The sequence below is a fragment of the Cupressus sempervirens genome, chromosome 2 (assembly GCF_028749045.1).
Source record: "Cupressus sempervirens isolate cs-2001-9-10 chromosome 2, ASM2874904v1, whole genome shotgun sequence".
Classification (NCBI taxonomy): domain Eukaryota; kingdom Viridiplantae; phylum Streptophyta; class Pinopsida; order Cupressales; family Cupressaceae; genus Cupressus; species Cupressus sempervirens.
The window spans coordinates 170,912,995-170,932,137 of record NC_143119.1 but is presented as its reverse complement, the minus strand read 5'-3'; the positions used below and the strand labels follow the sequence as shown (position 1 = coordinate 170,932,137).

The 19,143-nt window shown below is 33.5% G+C and overlaps 1 pseudogene; it reads right to left on the bottom strand.

Moving 5' to 3' along the window:
* Positions 1-864: 864 nt before the first annotated feature.
* Positions 865-19,143, bottom strand: part of LOC149571608 (vacuolar-sorting receptor 1 pseudogene) — a 27,834-nt pseudogene continuing 9,555 nt past the window's right edge.

The following is a 19,143-nucleotide window of genomic DNA, read 5'->3' as shown; positions in this document are numbered from 1 at the left end:
GTATAGCTCAAACTGACTGATACCTGTGCAAAAGCCTACTCCAGAATCGGAAAGTTCGTCTTCTCCCAATTCCGACGATATATAACATCGCCTATTTTGCCTCCAGGAAACCCCGAAAAAATCATTTTGAAAATGACTCCTCTGACTGAAAGTTATGTCTGCCATTTGATTTTTTATAAAATTTGAAAAATTCTGAAGTACATACTTTAGAAAATGTCCCATTTGATTTTAAAACTTGACGTGGGCATTTTTAACAAAAAATAATAATAAAATATTATTATTTTTAACTCTACAAATTTTCCTGACCCTTTGAATCCATGGTCAACCTTGGTTTGACCGGTGCCACGTGTCACTTGCTGATTGGTCTGCCTGATTTGCACCATCCGCCACGTGTCGTCTTCTCGCTAACTCACTATGTTAATTCTCACGCATCTTTTGCTTGGCGAGTTAGCGACGACCCTCCGATTTGGACACGTGTCGTCATCTCCTTGCATCCAAGTTTTGGGCACCAACTCATCATTATTGCATGCTCGTTCAAAATATTTCCATTTGCGCACCAACTAGCAGTCCACGACGGGCCCCTCCCCTCGAGCTCGTGCCTTCAAAAGGCTCCTGCCTCAATTCACATCTTATTAAGTGTGTTTGGGTATTTAAATACATAAAACATACCCACGTTTTATCAATGTGGGATAATTGTTTTTTACTGCTCATCGCCTTGTGTTTGACTGTGGTTGGAATCGGCTCCTTGTTCTTTTAAAATTTATTGGAACCTACAGCTCCTTTGTCAAGTTTTCCTCTATATTGTATGTCATTAATAATAAGAGTGGGTAATATTGTGACATCACCACAAGATCCATGTCCAACCTATTTATCTTGCTCAGCTTTCAAAATAGAGTTTTCAGTATCGGCATTGGGATCCCCCATGCACTTTTCTACCTTCTTCCTGTCCAGACCTAGAGATTTGATGACACTGTCTGCACATTCTTTGTTATATTTTTTGTCCTTCATTGGACACCTGATGTGGAAATCAGTAACGTAGTCCCACCAAACCCATGGTCTGCTATCCTCTTTAGCAATAGTAAAAACACACAGTTGTCTCAGATTTTCAGTCACCACATCTTTCCCATCATACCCCCAATTGAAGTCTTGTTCTGGATCAGGTGCACAGTATCTTCCATTATTAATGCATTGAGCTTTGCATTGCTTGCTCACTACAAAGGCTTGAGGGCAGTACCAAGTGATATAGTGAGGAGTAAATTGTGTGTACCCATTTTTCTCAAGAATTTGAGTAGCTCCTTTGAAATTCTTTAAAAACTCCATCTGCATATCACACTTCAATCCACATTCATCATTGCTATTTGCCCACAACTCATACTCCACATGTTCATCTGTGTGTGGAACAGACTCTCTCCAGTCCAAATTAATATTGACCATATTCCTCTTACTAATAGCATCTTTCAGTTTGTCACCTAAATTCTTCTCAATGAGTGCAGAGGGAATAGTGATATTCTGTTCATAAGCTGAACCACCTTCACCAGGCAAATCCATAGTTATCAAAGATTCATCCTTGTCATCAGCCACAAGGACAGCCACTGCCCTAGCATTCTGAGCATTTCAGACTTTCAAAGCAAAATAGCAATTTTACCATGCTGCAAATTTTTAGCCCATGACGAATCTCCAGTCAAAAGATTTTAATTGCCGAACATCCATACTTCAATTATTCTGCAAGCAAACAATGTTAAAAAACATAAACTGGGCTCAGGTTCGGAATTATAAACTGGGTTATTGATCACTTGGGGTTTTGAAAACTAGGATATAAGTTCTTTGCCATGAAGAGGATATAATTCCATGTTTTGGGCTCATGAAGAATCACAAGGCACATTTGGCAAATTTTCGAAAACAGGCACTTGGAAATTTTAACTGGTAAATGTGTCAAAAAGTGATTTTTGGCAAATGTACGAACATAAGAAAGTATGCAAATGGATTCATCATGACTTAAGAACTGGCATGCTTCAAGAATTTTTAGGACACAACACAATGGTACAATCCATTTAAGCTAGCCAATCACAAGATCAAAGTTATAACATGCCGAACAGGGGTACGGATCAATCTGGATACCTTAGCCGTAACAAAACAATGCAAACTGGGTTTTTGATCATGTTAGCAAACTGATCAAATGGATTTGACATGATCTCAAAATTGGAACATATGAAGTGTCTTCCCCCTAGAAAACAATGCAAAATGAATTTTTTCATTTGGGTCAACTGGGTCAAAGATATGATTGGTCGAACAGGGCTTCCCAGAATTGTGAACAAAACAGTAAATGACCAACTTTGGGGGGTGCAAAACCTAGTCAAACGGATTTGAAAAGACTTGAAAATTGAAACATAGGCTCTCTAATATGCATACTAATCATCCCAAAAGTGAATAGTCATGACACAGTCCTGGGTAAGAGATATTTAGATGCAAACTGGGCCTCTGATCACTATTTGACACACGGGCAGAATTGCAAATTTTGACACTAGCTCAAAATGGGACTTCGCAGAATGGTTCGAAATGTCAGTTTAACTTCATAGAACACATAGATGCACTAAATGAGAGGTGTTAGAAACATTAAACACCTCTCAAGCCTCAGACTAACAACCAGGTACAATCTCACTTAAAAGCATTTAAGGGCTTGATTTTTTCAATGGTTCTCAAAATTAACCATGCAATTTTTAGTCCCAACAGTTTCCTAGATAGCTCGGCACCTAAAAAAAATTGTATCACTCGGCACCTTATGTTACTCGGCACTTGAATAACTTGGCACTTGATATCACTCGGCACTTGATATCACTTGGCACCTACTCTTTGCTCGGCATGTATAGTGAAAAATGGTTAAGTGTATTGAAACTCAGCTGTCAAAATTATTCTTTAAACCAATAATCTCCCCCTTTGACATGAGTGGCAAAAACACTTAACTAAGATCCTGTGATCTTGGCATTATTTCATGCATCCTCTTATTTGCTTCAAAAATTTTAGAAACAAATAACAATATACCTTATGACTACCTGTGAGTTGATTATGCCTTGTGCACTTAGTGTCTTTTGTCCTGTTTCTGCATTTTGACTAATATTTTATATCAAAATTTGTCAAAAACTCTCTATCTCCCCCTTTCATCATACTTACCATTTCATTCTGCAATTAACTCCCCCATACTTAATCTCTACTTAACACTCACTCCATACTTATTCTCCCCCTTTTTGACACTTATGTCAAGGGTCTTATAAGGAAATGCCATACTTGGCCAAAAATGTACTATTTACTTCAAGGAGTACCTTCAGAGCTGCATCCCAATTTGCTAGTGCAACATCCAATGACTTATACTAGATGGCAATCTCTGCTGCTAGGCGTACAAGTCCATCAGATGTAGAAAGATTGGGGTCTTTCTTAAGGACTGCCTTTGCATTCATCTACTCCTTGTGAAGTATTTCCAAATGAGGAGTGGTAGAGGATTGAATTTACATCAATTTAGCTTTTGCGGTTGCCTCCTCTACTGCTAAGACAGCTAACTCTCTTTGTGTGTGAAGCGATTGGGAAAAATGCTTCTCACTCTAAGCTAGATTTGTAGGGAGTTGCATGCTAGAAATTTTCAAATTTTTCTCCAAGCTCAGTATCTTCTGGCTAGTGTCTTGTGTGAATGTGGAAAAGTCACACAACTTGTTGTATAGGGAAAATATGTTTCCAAGTACAGTTTTGACTGTTTCAATTTTCTTAGCCAGCTCTACTTGTGATAGTGCTATATCACTGGATATTTTCTTGTTTACCTTGCCTTGGAATTTTCTTTATGACCATTCTAGTAGTTTGGTGTTTGTTTCTTGGTCTTCACTAGTCACCTGGTCAACTATATCAAATAGTTTCTCTACAATTGGTCTTGACTCATCTAGAGACTGTGAGTACGAAGCTTCTGTGAATATGTCTTTGATTTTATTCAAGGTAAGCTTGTGCTTGTGTTCTCTTCTTAGTGCTTCTTGTCTCCTTCTTCTGTCTAATGCACTCTGAATTTCATTGATCTTCTCTTTAGTGAGAGTGTTGGATTCATAATATGGAATCTTTATTTCTTCATCAAGCTCAGTAATTCCATAGTGAATTTTCCTGACTACCTTTGATGAGCTCGAGTCTGGTGTCCTAATTTGTAATTATAACCTATCGATGCTCGGCTGCTAAAGAGTCTGTGTTGGAGTACCAGATTTGGGTAATGCAACCAATGTTTGTATTGCGGACTCCTCCTTCTTTCTTGTCTCATCTTTTTCTTTAGCTTGTATATCCTTTTGATGATCACTAGGTGGGGTTGAACTTGCTGGCTATTCAGATGTTTCTTTAATTTCCCCTACTGCTATACTCAACATCTAAAGTGTGTCAATGACTACACTTGGTTGAGGTGGTGGAGGAAGGAATAGAATACTAGTAGGTTGTATGATCGAAGATGGTTCTTGTGTTTTCACCTTGACTGCCTTTGTTTTGACTACTGGATTTTGGAATTCATCAGCACTGACCAATATAGGATTTGAACATAATTTTGCTACTAGTGTTGATTGGTCAAGGATTTCTAAATCCTCTGCAGTTAATGGATTGATGTTTGGACTTGAAGTGCCTATAACATCCTTGATTTTGATAATCTCTACAGGTGTGATGGTGGCATGATGAGGACTAGGAGGGGATACCTGTGTGTCTTGCACACTTTGATATTGTTGCATAGCTATATCTTTCTCTTCCTCTTTCTCCTTTGTATGTTCCTTTTCAACCTTCTTCTCCACTTGTTCCTTTTCTTTTTCTTTGATTCATGATGCCTTCATCTCCTTTATCTTGACACTTGCCTCTGCCTTATATTCTTCATTATACACATCTTCTATCTTCTTGTAAACTATCTTCCATAATCTTGTGGATTTTGTAACTACCTCCTCAACTTTGTTCTGTAAAATGTTGAAAGCTCTATGTTTGGGAATGAATCTATTGTTATGCCTCTTGACTGCATTTGTTACTTGATCCTTAGTCAAATCAGGCAACAATATAGCTAATGTTGATTCCCTTATCTCCCTTTCCATTTGTAAACAAAAATGCCATTTATCCTCTACAATTTTGTACAATTCTTTAGGCATTGATTCATCTAATTCTAGAGGTGTGTGCTTATACTCAGCCATCATAGCATACACTGATTCCTCTAATTTATTTTGTTGTTCTTTGGTGAGCTTAGAAAAAGTTAAGTTCTTTAAACCTTTCAAATCATCATTCTTGATCTTTGAACATAATGTTTCAATAGTAGTATGAGGTTTGTGCCTTACCACTTGAAATTGGCTGTTGCCCTCTGATTCAGTCTTCTCCTCATCTGTTTGAGGCTAGGCAACAAATTTTCTTTTCTTCTTTAGCTTGGCAGTAGTCTTCTTTGAAGTTTTCTTCTTCTCTCTTGTCTCCTCTTGGGCTTTTTGTGCTACAGCCCTTGTAGTAGGTCTCTTTAGTTCTGGAGCAACTACTTTCTTTCCCTTGGGTTGAGGAGCAGGAGGAGTTGTATCCTTTCTTTTTGTGACCTTGGTTTCAACTTGTGCTTCCTCAGCTTCTTCTTCCTCAGCACTTTCCTCTTTATCTTCTCCTAACCCTTGAGGTAGACCTTGTGGTTCATCTCCCTCATCTTCAATGTTTTCTTCTTTCTCTTTTGTTGTTCCTTCTTCCAAATTTTTGTTTGATTTTCCTTACCAATTTTTCTTTCTTCCTTACTGCTGAGGCAATTTTCAAATTTGTTATCACCCTTGATTTTACAACATCATAGGTTCCAAAGGCTTTTGCATTCTTATCAACTTCTTCTACAAGGAGGGTTGTTATTGCTATAGAGGCTTGATCAATGTCGAGTTCATAACCTAGTGGCCTAAGCCATCTTACTCTAGGTATGACTGCTTGTATATAGGTATAATCAATATCTACAAGCAAGCAAATGTCTTTTTCATATTTGTAAGTCAATGAGACTAGAATCCTCATTCTTTGTTTCATGGACTATTTGAAGTCCTCAAAGTAACTAGTCATTTGGACATCAAAATTATCACCCATCTGTTCAATATATCCATTAATTTTTTCAACAATTGTTTTGTCTGGACTCCATCTCACCTTACCCATAGAAGGAAATTCTTTCACCAGATAGAAAAACATGCACACCAAAACTGATCCAAATTTGCACTGAGCTCCCTTGCTCTTCCTTATAGCTCCCAGATTCTCATTAATTTGTTGAAACATGAGCTCTGCTAGATCATATGTATGATCCTTTTTAATCAATTTGTATGCAAAATCAACTGCTATACAAGGCACACTATTTCACTTGCTTGACTGATAGAATTTGTGTGAGATGATTCTCACAAAAAAATCTAGTAGGGATTCTGTGATTGTATCAATAGTCATTCCCCTATTATTCCATTTAGCACCCATGTTTCTCTCTATTACATCGCTTTTGTCACTAAGCAGGGTCTTTGGCCGATCTAGGGTTGGAATACCAGTAACCCTATGAATAGTTCTCTTGGTGAATTTCACTGGCCCTATTTCTAACCAAAAGGCTCCATCATGTATTCTTCTCAAAACTATGTGTACCCATTCAACTTTGAAAACAATCAGAAATTCTAGGGTTTTGGTCAATCCTTTTCTCTTGACTATTAAGAACTAATCTTTCAGTATCTTGTTCTCACATAGCTTGTCATATGCATTGTAAATTTCTAAATCTCCTATGGCTCCAATTTTGTAGTTATAGCATCTACGAACATCTTGGACCATAACAACTTTATCAAGAATAACTGATAATGCACTTGCAGGATCATTCTTATATGCAACTTCTGGAATGGGCTTGAATTCTGGTTGCTTAACTTCATTACTAACCAAGTGTATCTCATGACTCTCTTTTCTCTTAGTGGTTCCAGACCCAAAAGCCATTTTTTGCCAAACTAGGGTTTACAGTTTAAACAAGTTCATAAACACTACGTAGCTCGGCACTTAAGTAAAATACCTTAAATCGATGAGACTCATGCTGAATCGCTGTAAATATTTTCACAAATGGCTTCTAAGCTAGCCTTAATCTTCTGCACTCTTCTCGTCTTTGCTTTGTGTTTGAATGGTAAGAAATGATCAAAAATTGAACTATGTACTCTTCAAAATAGAGTAATTAATGCTTAGTGCACTAACAACTATCTACTCAGCACCTGAAGGATTTTGACATGACTCGGCACTCATTGTGTTTCACTTCACTTAACTCCCATTGATATTTCACAGCTCAACATCATCTATCAACTCGATCATTGTTAGCAACTCGGCACCTGAAGATAATTTTGGTAGATTTTGCAAGACTCTTAATTTAGACTTAGCATCTTTGATTATGATAATTTCTTCTCTGCAGTTCTTCTATGTTTTGTGACTGATGTATGATGTAACTTAGTTTATCAATCCGAGACACCCATTCTTGCTTAATTTGATAAAGTGTGATCACTTGACCTATTAGGTGAAGTGATCTCTGCACTTGATGTGCTACACTCATATTTCTTCTTCCATGTCTTATTCATCTCACTTTTGATGTGTTTGACATCTATCTTTGCCTTTCCATTGTTGAACTTAGAACTTGGTGCCTTTGACCTTGTTGGGCAACTCCTGCTGATATGACCAGTTTTAACCAACTTAAACATGTGGCTTGACTCAACCATCTTTTATAGTTTCCCCTAAAATGTGTTCTTATGCAATTTTGGAGTATATGTCCATATTCTTGACAATAGTGACAACTGTACCTGGTGTTGTAATCCCAAAATTCATGGTTTGATGTATTTACTGGTTGATTTGATGTCCACATAGGCTTTGATCTTCATTCAAAAGCACTATGTCCATATTTCTTGCAATTATGACAATGACCCTCAAATCTTGATGTCTTAATAGTCTTGGTTCTACATTCATATGCTTGATGACCTTGCTTCTTGCGCTTATGACAATAGTTTACATTCTTAGGCTTATCATGTTGATGGGAATTCTTGCTTCTACATACATTAGATGTATGTCCTTTCTTTCCACAGAAATGACATGTAAGTTTGACATTTTTACCTTTGTCGCTTCTTTGTTCAGCACTCTTTGATGATTCTTCAACTTCAGTGCTGTTGTATCCAAGTCCTGATGTATCATGGGTTGATCTTGGGGATTTTAGTAATTGCTCACAATACTTGATGGCTTCATTAGGTTTGTTGAAGCTTTCTAAAATTTCCTTTTCTCTTCTTAAGTCATTCTGCAATTGTTTATTCTGCATCTTTAGTGTAGAGATCTCAATGTCTTTCATATTAAGTTCATGATGAAGGTTCATCATTTGGGCAAGTGTATCCATCTGCATGTTTGAGATCCTTGTTAATTCAATACATTTTTCTTCAAGTCTGTTTGCAAGATTCCTTTTGTCATTTTCCATCATGACTTTATCTTCAAGTGCTCTTTTCTTTTGTTCAGTGATTTCACATAACATTATGGCCTGTGATTCATGTTCCATCTTGAGAGATCTTCTCTCATCTATTTGAACTTTTTTTTTCTCCATCAGTTCTGCAATTGCTGCATCAAACTCTTTAGTATCTCCATTGGAAAATATATTTGTGGTATCAATCTCCTTGTAGTTTATCTCATTTTTCGCTATAGCTAAATCCTTCCTTCTTTTCAATGAGTTTCTCAACTTATCAGCTAGGCAGAGCAAGTTGCACATCTATCACCTGCTTGTCAATGATCTTTCCAAGTTTGAAAAATTCCATCTTTAGATCTTTTCCTCCAAGCTGTTAGTCTTTTTCTTGTGAGAACCTAATTTTCACTAATACCATTTGTTGGAATATTCAAATATGGCAAGAATACTGATGAGAGGTGGGAGGGGGGTGAATCATAAGTATTACACTTTATCCAATAAAACTTTTATTTGAAAGTAAATTGCATGCATATAAATACATCATGAAAATATGAAACTAAGACATGCATCAACAACACATAACACTGGAATTTGGTAACATAGAAACCCTCCAAAAATAAGAAGGTAAAACTAGGGTGGGGATGATACCCACAAAAATTCACTACAGTACTATTGTTCAACCACTTCTGATGGTCTACCCTATTAAAGGCTTTACACTGTGTCAATAGTGACCTGGTTAAAGGATTTACAAACACTTAACATGAAGTGTCACCATGTTAAAGGATTTAATCACCTTTTGATAAGTATCTACAAATAGCTGTTAAGCCAACCTATCTACATAGGATTTCCTTTCTAATACAATGGTAAGAGAGTATTATGTATTATAAACTTGATAGTTTGCAATCCTTGATTGCTAAATCCAGGCACTTGTTCTGGCTCTCTCTTTGATTTCGATTTTCTAAGATTTGATTTCTGTTCATCTCCTTCGCTTTGTTCTAATCAACTAAATATTGAATTGTTGCTCTTACTCTCTATGTCTTCTTTCACTGAATTCCATTATGTTTTTCCCTCACCACTATTCTCCTTCTCTCATCATCATTACAGTGAATCTTTTGTCTTCCTTAAAAAGACTTCGAAGACTTAGGGTTAGGTATGGATCTACGATCCACATTGAATCTCAATTTCCCATTCAATACTTCCGTTTTTGCTGATTGGTTGCATGCCTTTCCAATTTTCCAATTGGATGCATGTAGATTGCATAGGAAATGCAAAAGATTTTTTCTTATCTCTAGATCTTTCAAGATTTACCTTATGTCAGCTACAAAAATGATTTATATCATAGTTTGTGCAATTACAAACTCTTATGCTGATGTCTTGAGTTACTTGGCTCCTGAAGCATTACTGATGCTTGGCACATGCTGTTTCCTAGATAGCTCGGTACCTAAACAAAATTGTATCACTTGGCACCTTATGTTACTCGATGCTTGAATAACTCGGCACTTGATATCATTCAACATTTGATATCACTCAGCACTTGATATCACTTGGCACTTGATATCACTCGGCACCTACTCTTTGCTTGGCATGTATAGTGAAAAATGGTTAAGTGTATTAACACTCAATTGTCAAAATTATTCTTTAAACCAACATGAGATTGCTGGTAGGAATGCTAGAATGTCAGTGTATTCACATTTTCGACTGGGCCAACACAAGAGACGATCAATATCATTAACTAGTTAAAGGAAATATATTAAAATCAGATAAGTATATCTCACCATTCTAATAGATTGATATATATATATATATATATATATATATATATATATACACATTACAGTGATTTCCATTCAATCCCTCCCTCCTGGACTTATGCATGTAGAGATTCTTAGGAAAATTGGCTTTTCAATTTGTAATTTGGTAGGAATAGATGCTTCTTATAAATATTACAATATTGTTAAATTTTTTATCAAGTTTGAGAATAAAAATTTAGAACTCAAATCTATTAAGTTAATATCAAACAACTTTATCTATAAATTGAACTATTATAGATTTGAAGGAAAATAATTTGAAAAAAATAGATTGAATAATGAGATAAAGATCACATTTAAAACTTTTCAACCTACTTCAAATCTTAAAGATACCCTCCCTATGATGAACATAAGGAAAAAAAAAAAAAAAAACCAATTGAAGATCATAAATGAGTTAGCTATTTTGGAGCCTATTCAGTTTATAACTTAAAAAGTAGTTTCAAAATTGGAGGATGGTGAAATTAGAACAGAAAAAACATCTTCAACTGCAACTATAGGGATTAGAAACATTTTCATACCTATCTCCAAGGAAGATTGGAAGAGAGAAATAGAGGCACCACAAGATGCAAAGGAAAAAGAATCTCAAAGAAAAGAAAAGGAAAAGGTTTTAATTCCATATAACAGTAAAGAAATTATTCATTTTCTAGATTTGAAAGAGTGTAAAGGCACTAGTCTACAAATGAATTTAGATCTTACTAGTGAATACCAAAGCTACAAAGAAATCAATAGAAGAGAAGAAGGAATAACAAAATATAATATGTCTAATATAAGGATGCTAAGGATAGTCAACAACAAAAAAAGACTAAACAAGAAATAGAAAAGAAAAAAAAAAAAAGCTAAGAATATGAAAGAAATAAGTAGGAAAGAAAAACTATCAGAAAAGGAATTCAACTCTTAGGGAAAAAAGCTCTTGATTAATATCAATAGCACTCTTGAAGAAACAAAAAGCAACCATGTTTTCTCTAATGAATCTCTAGAGTGAAGAAATGTTAAATGCATAAAAGAAATAATGGGAACTCTATTGGAAATGATGGAAGATCCTATCAAGGATATCATAGACTCCAAAAAAGAAGTAATAAATCTATTCACCAAATTTTGGCAAACACCGACCACAACACAAGAATCACCTATTTATAACATCAGTGAGCACAATGCAAGGGAGAAGGATCAAAGTAAGATAAAAGGAATTACAATATAAGATTTTTATGACTTCCTATATGATGATTCATCAAAAAATGAAGATATGAAAATGGAAAATTTCAAATGAAGTAGGGAAAGAGAATTTGGAACTATTAACTAATGAATTGATCGATGTTTTTAACTTTGACAATATTGATGAAAGCAGCGACTTGTAGAAAGATGATTAATGCGGCAAGTTGTAAAAATAGGAAGAGATAATTACACCTTTGAAGATTTGAGAAGAGATATGTTAATCATTGAGGATGAAGATAAGAGAAGTAAAGCTTTATAGACAATTGAATCTAGGACAATAAAAAGTCAAGGAGATGGTACTAATTTGGGCAGAACATGGAGTATACAAGATTTAGTAGATAATATACATATAGATAATCATATAAGCCTTGCAAAAAAAATAATGAAAGAATTATGAAATGAAGGAAGAGTTGAGAAAGAAGGAAAACAATCTAAAAGTGTATTAAATGCAGAGGAGAACATATAGCAATTAAGTATTTTGATGAATCAAGAAGGGATAAATACCCCTAAATATGGTAGATTGAAGACTAAAAGAGGAAGGAAGTCTCTTAAAGAACTAAGAGAAGTAGATGTGCAGACAAAAGAACAACAAAAGATTAGTCAATTACTTAATCTATGGAAGGGGAAGAACCTTCTGAAAGCAACATGAAGATCACTACCTTGAATGCTAGGGGCTTAAATGTGCCTAGCAAGAAATGTTTACTAAAACATAATTTAAGACAATTCTATTTTGAAATTATTTTCTTACAAGAAATAAAACTGAATAAGGAAGAAGTAATTAAGCTATAAAAGATATTAGATAGTTGGAACATTAACTCACATGAGTCGAGAGGAGCCTTAGAGGATTAGGAATGATTTGGAATCCCAAGAAAGAAAATCTAAATGTAATAAATTCAAATAATCCATGGATGAATAGAATAATTAAAAACATAAAGACTAACTTATAGATAATTTTAATAAACATATATGGACTGATCCATAACATAAATAAAGAACTTCTATGGGAAGAAATGAGTCTATTTATAAAAAATCACAGCAGTGAACACATTCTTATAGGTGGATATTTTAATACTATCATGAATATAGGTTGAAATTTTGGAGGCATCCAAAAAATTTCCCAAGAATCTATGGAATTTGAAAAATGGATAGACCTTAATAATCTATTCGAAATTCCTATTAATAATGATAAGTGCACAAAAAAATTATTAACTCATAAGAGAATGGTCGAATCAATGTAATTTTAAGGGCTCCAAAATGTACATATTTGTGTCTAAGATGAAAATGATTAAATAAAATATACCTAAGAGGAATAAAGAACAATTTAACAATATATTTTTAAAAAAAATAGACAATTAAGAAAGCTTTAAAATATTAAACACAAAAGTAATTTAAAAAGGTATGAATAATGAGAAATTTTTTCTAGAAAAAAACTACTCACCAAGAAGAAAAAAATTCTTATAAAGGAAGAAGTCTTTTGGAGGAAAAAATCAAGAGAAACATGGCTAGAAGAAGGAGACCATAATGAATAAAAAAATCATAATAGCACTCTGTACAACAAAGATAAAATGAAAATTAAAAAAATGAAAGACTTGCCAGGCTCTATCACTAAAAATCTTGATAGTATAGAAAAGATTTTTGTAGATCATTTCAATAATCTATTAAATAAAATTGATATTTCAAATATGATAGCTCAAGAAGAAATTATTGAAGCCATACCAAAAGTTGTGTCTATAGAAGATAATAAAGCATTAAATAAACCCATATCCCTTCAAGAAGTCAGATCTATACTATTCAACATGAATCTTGATAGTTCTCTAGGTCTATATAGATTTTAGTCTTTCTTCTACCAAAAATAATAGGATATTATCAAAATTTATCTCTGGTAAGACATTGAAGCATGAAGAAATGGTGGATCATTGGGTAGGTGCAAGATCATGGTGTGCCAAAAAGTGGCAATTTGAAAAATTTGTAGTTCTGAAATATCTCAAGCCATTTCAAAATCTATTCCAACATTTTTCCCACCCACCCTGATACTAAATGAAAACAATTAGTTTCTTTATAAAATCTACTATATTTTTTGATACCAAACCTATATGGTCAACTTTAGAAAGACCCTAAAAATGTGCTTTTGGCCTATTTTTGTGTGATTTTTACTTCAAATATGTAGCTGACAACTTTTTTTTCACCAAATTTTGTTGAAATGAAAGGGGTTTCTTAAGAATTTTCTTATCTTTCCATAAATGTAAAGTTTGTCAAATTATGAGTTTAGTAAGTAATTATTACTTATTTTCTAATGGAGTTACGTATAAACTATTGACTAACACACTACTTGATAAACAACTATAACTTTCGAATTGTACAACATTTTTAAATCCAAAAGATGTGTCATACTCTATGTTTCTTCTACTATAAGAAAAAAAATGAAAAATTAAATTTTATAAAATTTTGAATTAGTTAAGGTGGTTAGACACGAGTTTTTTTTATTTCAAAAATACTAAAGTCAAAAATTAATTAATTATTATTTATTTAGAATAAAAATACCAAAAAATATGTGTCTTATCCATGCATCAGTCTACGACTTATATCTAAAATATTATTAAAAAATATTATCATTTGATTTTGATTAAGGTGGTCAGACATACGTGTACTTATTTTTGTTCTAAAAATTTTGTAATATTGCATTAAAATTCAAAATTTTGAGCAATCAATTTTTTATTTTTTTGAGATAAGTTCTAGTAGTTTAGAAACTAGATTCAATTTGCTAGAGATCTTTATCTCTCAACTTTTTGATATAAAATTAATAACAAGTAGAAAATTACATGTCAAGTTGACATAACCCTAATTTTTTGATTTTTTGTTGCCACTTAAGGGAATAGTTTGGTTGACCATGATCCTACACATACCTGAATGCTATCAGCAATTAATAATGTCTTTCTCAACTTGATACCCAAAAAAGATGGTCCTAAAAACCTAGGGGATTTTAGACCTATAGCTCTCTGCAACACCACTTATAAAATCATATCCAAAATTTTAGCAAATCGAATGAAACCAATTTTCCCTAAGCTTATATTAGAAGAGAAAATGGGTTTTGTACTAGGAAGATTGATTCTAGATGGGATACTCATTATTCAAGAAACATTACACTCAGCCCATAAGAATAAAATGACAAGCATGCTCATGAAACTAGATATTGATAAAGCATATGTCTTGGTTGATTGGAGGTTTCTATGCAAAACCTTAAAAGCCTTGGATTCTCACACCAATAGATTAATCTTATCTATCAATGCATCTCAATGACTAAAATTTCATTTCTTATTAATGGAACTCTTGAAGGCTTCTTTGACACATCAAGAGGTATAAGAAAAGGAGATCCCCTATCTTCTTTCTTATTTATTACCATGGTAGAAACCTTTGGTAGAGAAATTTTTAAAGCTCACATTGAAAGAAAAATAAGTGAAATTACCATAACTAAGAATGTTTCTAATATAACCCATCAACAATATGCAGATGATACTATTCTATCAGGATAAAGTTTAATAAAAGAGACCCTAAACCTCAACTCAGTCATTCAACATTATATGGAAGCTTTAGGTCAAAGAGTGAATGCTTAAAAATTAGAATTTTTTTTTATTAATACCAAACTTGAAATAGTAAAAAAGATCTATAATATTATGGGATATAAAAGAGGTATATTCCTGTGTAAATACTTAGGAATATAGCTAGAAAAAGGTAGTAAAACTAACAAGGGATGGCATAGCATACTTGATAGAATGGATAAAAAGATAGGAGGTTGGAAAAATAAATGGTTCACAAAAGCCTATAAATTTACAAAGATCAAAGAAGTCTTATGTTCCCTCCTAGCCTACCCCCTATCTTGCTTACCTCTACCTAAAGCATTAATAAGAAGCTTGAGGAAAAACATAGAAGCTTCTTTTGGAATGACACTAAAGAATATAAAAAACTCACTCTTATAAAATGGGAGAACTTATGTAAATCAAAGGAATTAGGAAATCTAGGTATCAAAAACTCAAGTTGGAAAAATGAATCATTAGGGCCCAAACTGACTTGGCGACTATTCATAGAAAGAAATAAAAAAATGGGCAAATTTTTTGTATAAAAAGTACTTAAATGTAGTCGATCCTTACTCCTTGTTTAGAATGAGAATCCTTCATAAAGGATATGAAACCTTGAATTCTATAGTAAAAAACATATCCCTAATTAGTAAATATCTTACTTGGGATGTTGGTAATGGCGATGAAGCTCTCTTCTAGGAGGACTTTTGGGATGGCGACCCCCCAATAGATAAAATGGGTATCCCAACTATTCTTAAATATTAATTAGTTAAACTCTAGGGGTGTAAGGTCAACAATTATAAAAGTAAAAAAATACATTAATGGTAGTATAAGTTGGGAATGGAAAACTTTGGATACTATTTACTTGGAATCAACAATAAAAATATTTTATGAAAACATCATCCATAAGAGGAAAATAAAGCAATTAGTGAGAAATGACAAACTCATATGGACAACATCAAAAGATGGTAGGTATAATATTAAAAATGGACTCATTCCAAAATATGGGAAGAATTTAATACTTGCCTTAAACTTTGTTGGGACTCTTCTTGTCTACTAAAGAGCAAGATTCTTTCTATGGACTAACTCCTAGAATAGGATTCTAACTACTAACAGACTCAAAAAGATGGGCATTGAGGGTCCTTCAAGATTTGTGCTATGCAAGCATGATAGTGAAGATACTAATCATCTCTTATATAATTGTACATATACACAATATTGTTGGGAATGGCTCTGACATATACTAGGTTGGACCACTCCTTTTCCAAAATCTCTAGATGATCTTCTTAGGGGATTGCCAACTGATAGCAATAGTTGTATCTATGGTAATACCTAAAACATTTGTCCATCTATCCTTGTTTGGGAAGTATGGAAAGAAAGAAAGAAAATAATATTTAATGGTCAAGATATGAGTTTATGTGAGCTTACTAATAAAATTGAGGCATGTATTGTTGAAGCATTAAATTCTCACCTTAGCAAAATCCCAAAAGAGGAAGGATCATTTTCAAAGTGGGATGGTCTAATGAAAAAGAGTTGGAAAAACTTAATTAATTACTCGCTTATGTATATAAAAAAGAATAAATAGGTAAGCGACAAGTGTAGATGGATTCTACACCCTAGTGGTTGGACCAAATTAAATTTCAATGGAGCCTTGACAGTCATTCCTTGTACTACTAGAATAGGATGCATCATCAATAATGATTCTAGCAATTGGATCACTAATAGGGCCAAATCGATAGGATCAACCATTAAAAATGTTGCTAAGTTAGAAGCCATTCAAGAAGGTCTCCAAATTTGCCTAAATCTAAGTATCTCAAAACTTATTATTGAAGGAGATTCATAGATTGTCCTCAACGTCATTAGAAAATGGGAGACACCAAATTGGGTTTTAAATTCTAAACTAGATGAAGTTCTAAATCTGCTCAACCTCTTCGAAGATATTTAGATTCTACATATTTTTTGGGAAGGTAATTAAGTAGAAAATTAGTTAGCAAATACGAGTGCTCACAATGAAAATATATTAATCTATTATTATAAGTAACTTAACCAAAAATTGAACAATCTTCTTCACCAGAACTGAATAATGGAACTCTCATTTTGATTATCTAAATTATCTCTGACAAATAATTTAGATAATGAGCATACTAAAAAATATAACTTTTAGCTGCATGTATAAACTTTGGAACATTTGCCCCTCAATCCTTTTGTGGGAAATATAGAAAGAAAGAAATAGAAGGATATTCAATGAAAAAAAATTGACAAGCTCAAAAAAAGGAGTCAAGTGGCAAGGGATAAATGCAAATGGGAATGTTCCCCCTTAAGTTGGTCAAAACTAAACTTTGACAAGGCATCTAGAGGCAACCCTGGGATTGTAGGTATAAGATGTATAATAAAGAAGGATTCAAGGAGATGGATTATGAAAAGAGCTAAATATATGGGTAACATGATAAATAATTCAACTGAACGTGAAGCCCTCTAAGAAGGAATCAAACTATGCTTTGATATAGGTATCAAAAGACTCATTACTAAAGGAGACTCTCAAATTGTTCTTAATGCTCTAAGAAAAAGAAACACCCCTAGTTGGGTATTAAATTCAAAATTAAAATAAGTTTTAAAGAATTTTTATCTCTTTCAGGAAACCAAAAACCAACACATATTTAGAGAAGGAAATTGAAAAGCCAATCATTTAGAAAACAAAAGGGTAGATGGAGAAGAATTTTTAGTTATTAATCAAGACTTTTAATGATTTAAAAATGTAAATTTAAAAAAAAATAATACTAATAAAGCATTTCTAATTTAAAAATAAAAAATGATTATAAAAATAGTACTTCCATATCTGAAAGGAAATTATTTTAAGACTTAGAAAATTAGTAAGTTTATCGAGGAACATATTTTTGAATCCTTTAAGTTTTTATCCCTAGCTCTAGTCTTTCTCTTAGTCTCTTTCTAGCAAATTTATTTTGTTACTTCCACCCTGTGTAACCTCTTCATTATTCCCTTTTATGTTTCATCATTGCTTGCCACTAGTTATCATCTTGTATCATTAGTATATGATTTTACTTTAGCTGGCATCAGTAGATGACATCAAGTAATCTTGACTCTTCTATATCCTTCCTTTGAGATCATTAGTTTTCTATTTAACTTTGTCTTATTTTTTACTTCTTATTTGTCCCTAACTCTATTGAGCCTAATTTAGCTATAATATTAGTATGGAGACCAATGTTAGTTTAATTTCATTCCTTACAAGTTCGTACCATGGCATTTAGAGGTAACCTTAAACCAGAAAGATGGAATCATTTTGTAAATCTTGTGGATGACATGACTAGGATTGTTGTTATCCATGTCTTAGGGGAAGGTGTTTTCAATTATGACTTCTCTTGGAGAACCAACATTAACATTGTAGGTTCCTTTATAGGGTGTTTTGCAAGAGTCAAAGTGGAGAAGTGGTTGATTATCATGCTTTTCTATAATGCTTTCAATGCAACTTGGTGTGTAGGTCTTGAGGAAGTTGTTAAGAGTATAGATGAGAAGCTTAGAATCCCTCTACCAAAGCTTTACATGGTGCATCCACTTGGAAGCTTCAAGCTAGCCATTTTCCCTAGACAACCCTCTCTATAAATTTGAGAGAATGCCTTATTTTTTCAAGAGTTGCCAAAAATGGAAGCCAGTATCCATTTTCTTCTCAAGTGGAGAGGCATTATAGAAGACAATAGAAAGGCCTCACTGAGGCACTATCTCAACATATTGAATTCCTATATTCAACTAGGAGTGGAGCTTAATAATCTAGAAGCTTTGGATTTTGTATCTTGAATATGGAAACCTCTAAATGGGAGAAAAGCTCCTTCAAATTTCCATTGAGCTTCCAAACCGAGAACCCTAAGGACATAGCATAAATCATCATGGTGTGCTAGAAAAAGGAAGGTTAAGTTTGTTGTCTTGTTCTGCTTGATAGTTTTTTATAGATGTCAAATTTTGATCATCTTGGCTACTAGATGGAGGTTTATCTCTTCTTGTTCCTCCTTTCTTGCCTTTTGGATTCTATGTATTTTGGATGGTATCAGATTATGTCTCTAAGTTTTTGTCTTCTTTGTCGTTTGGGTCTTATTTTCTTTTTCGGGCCCTTTCC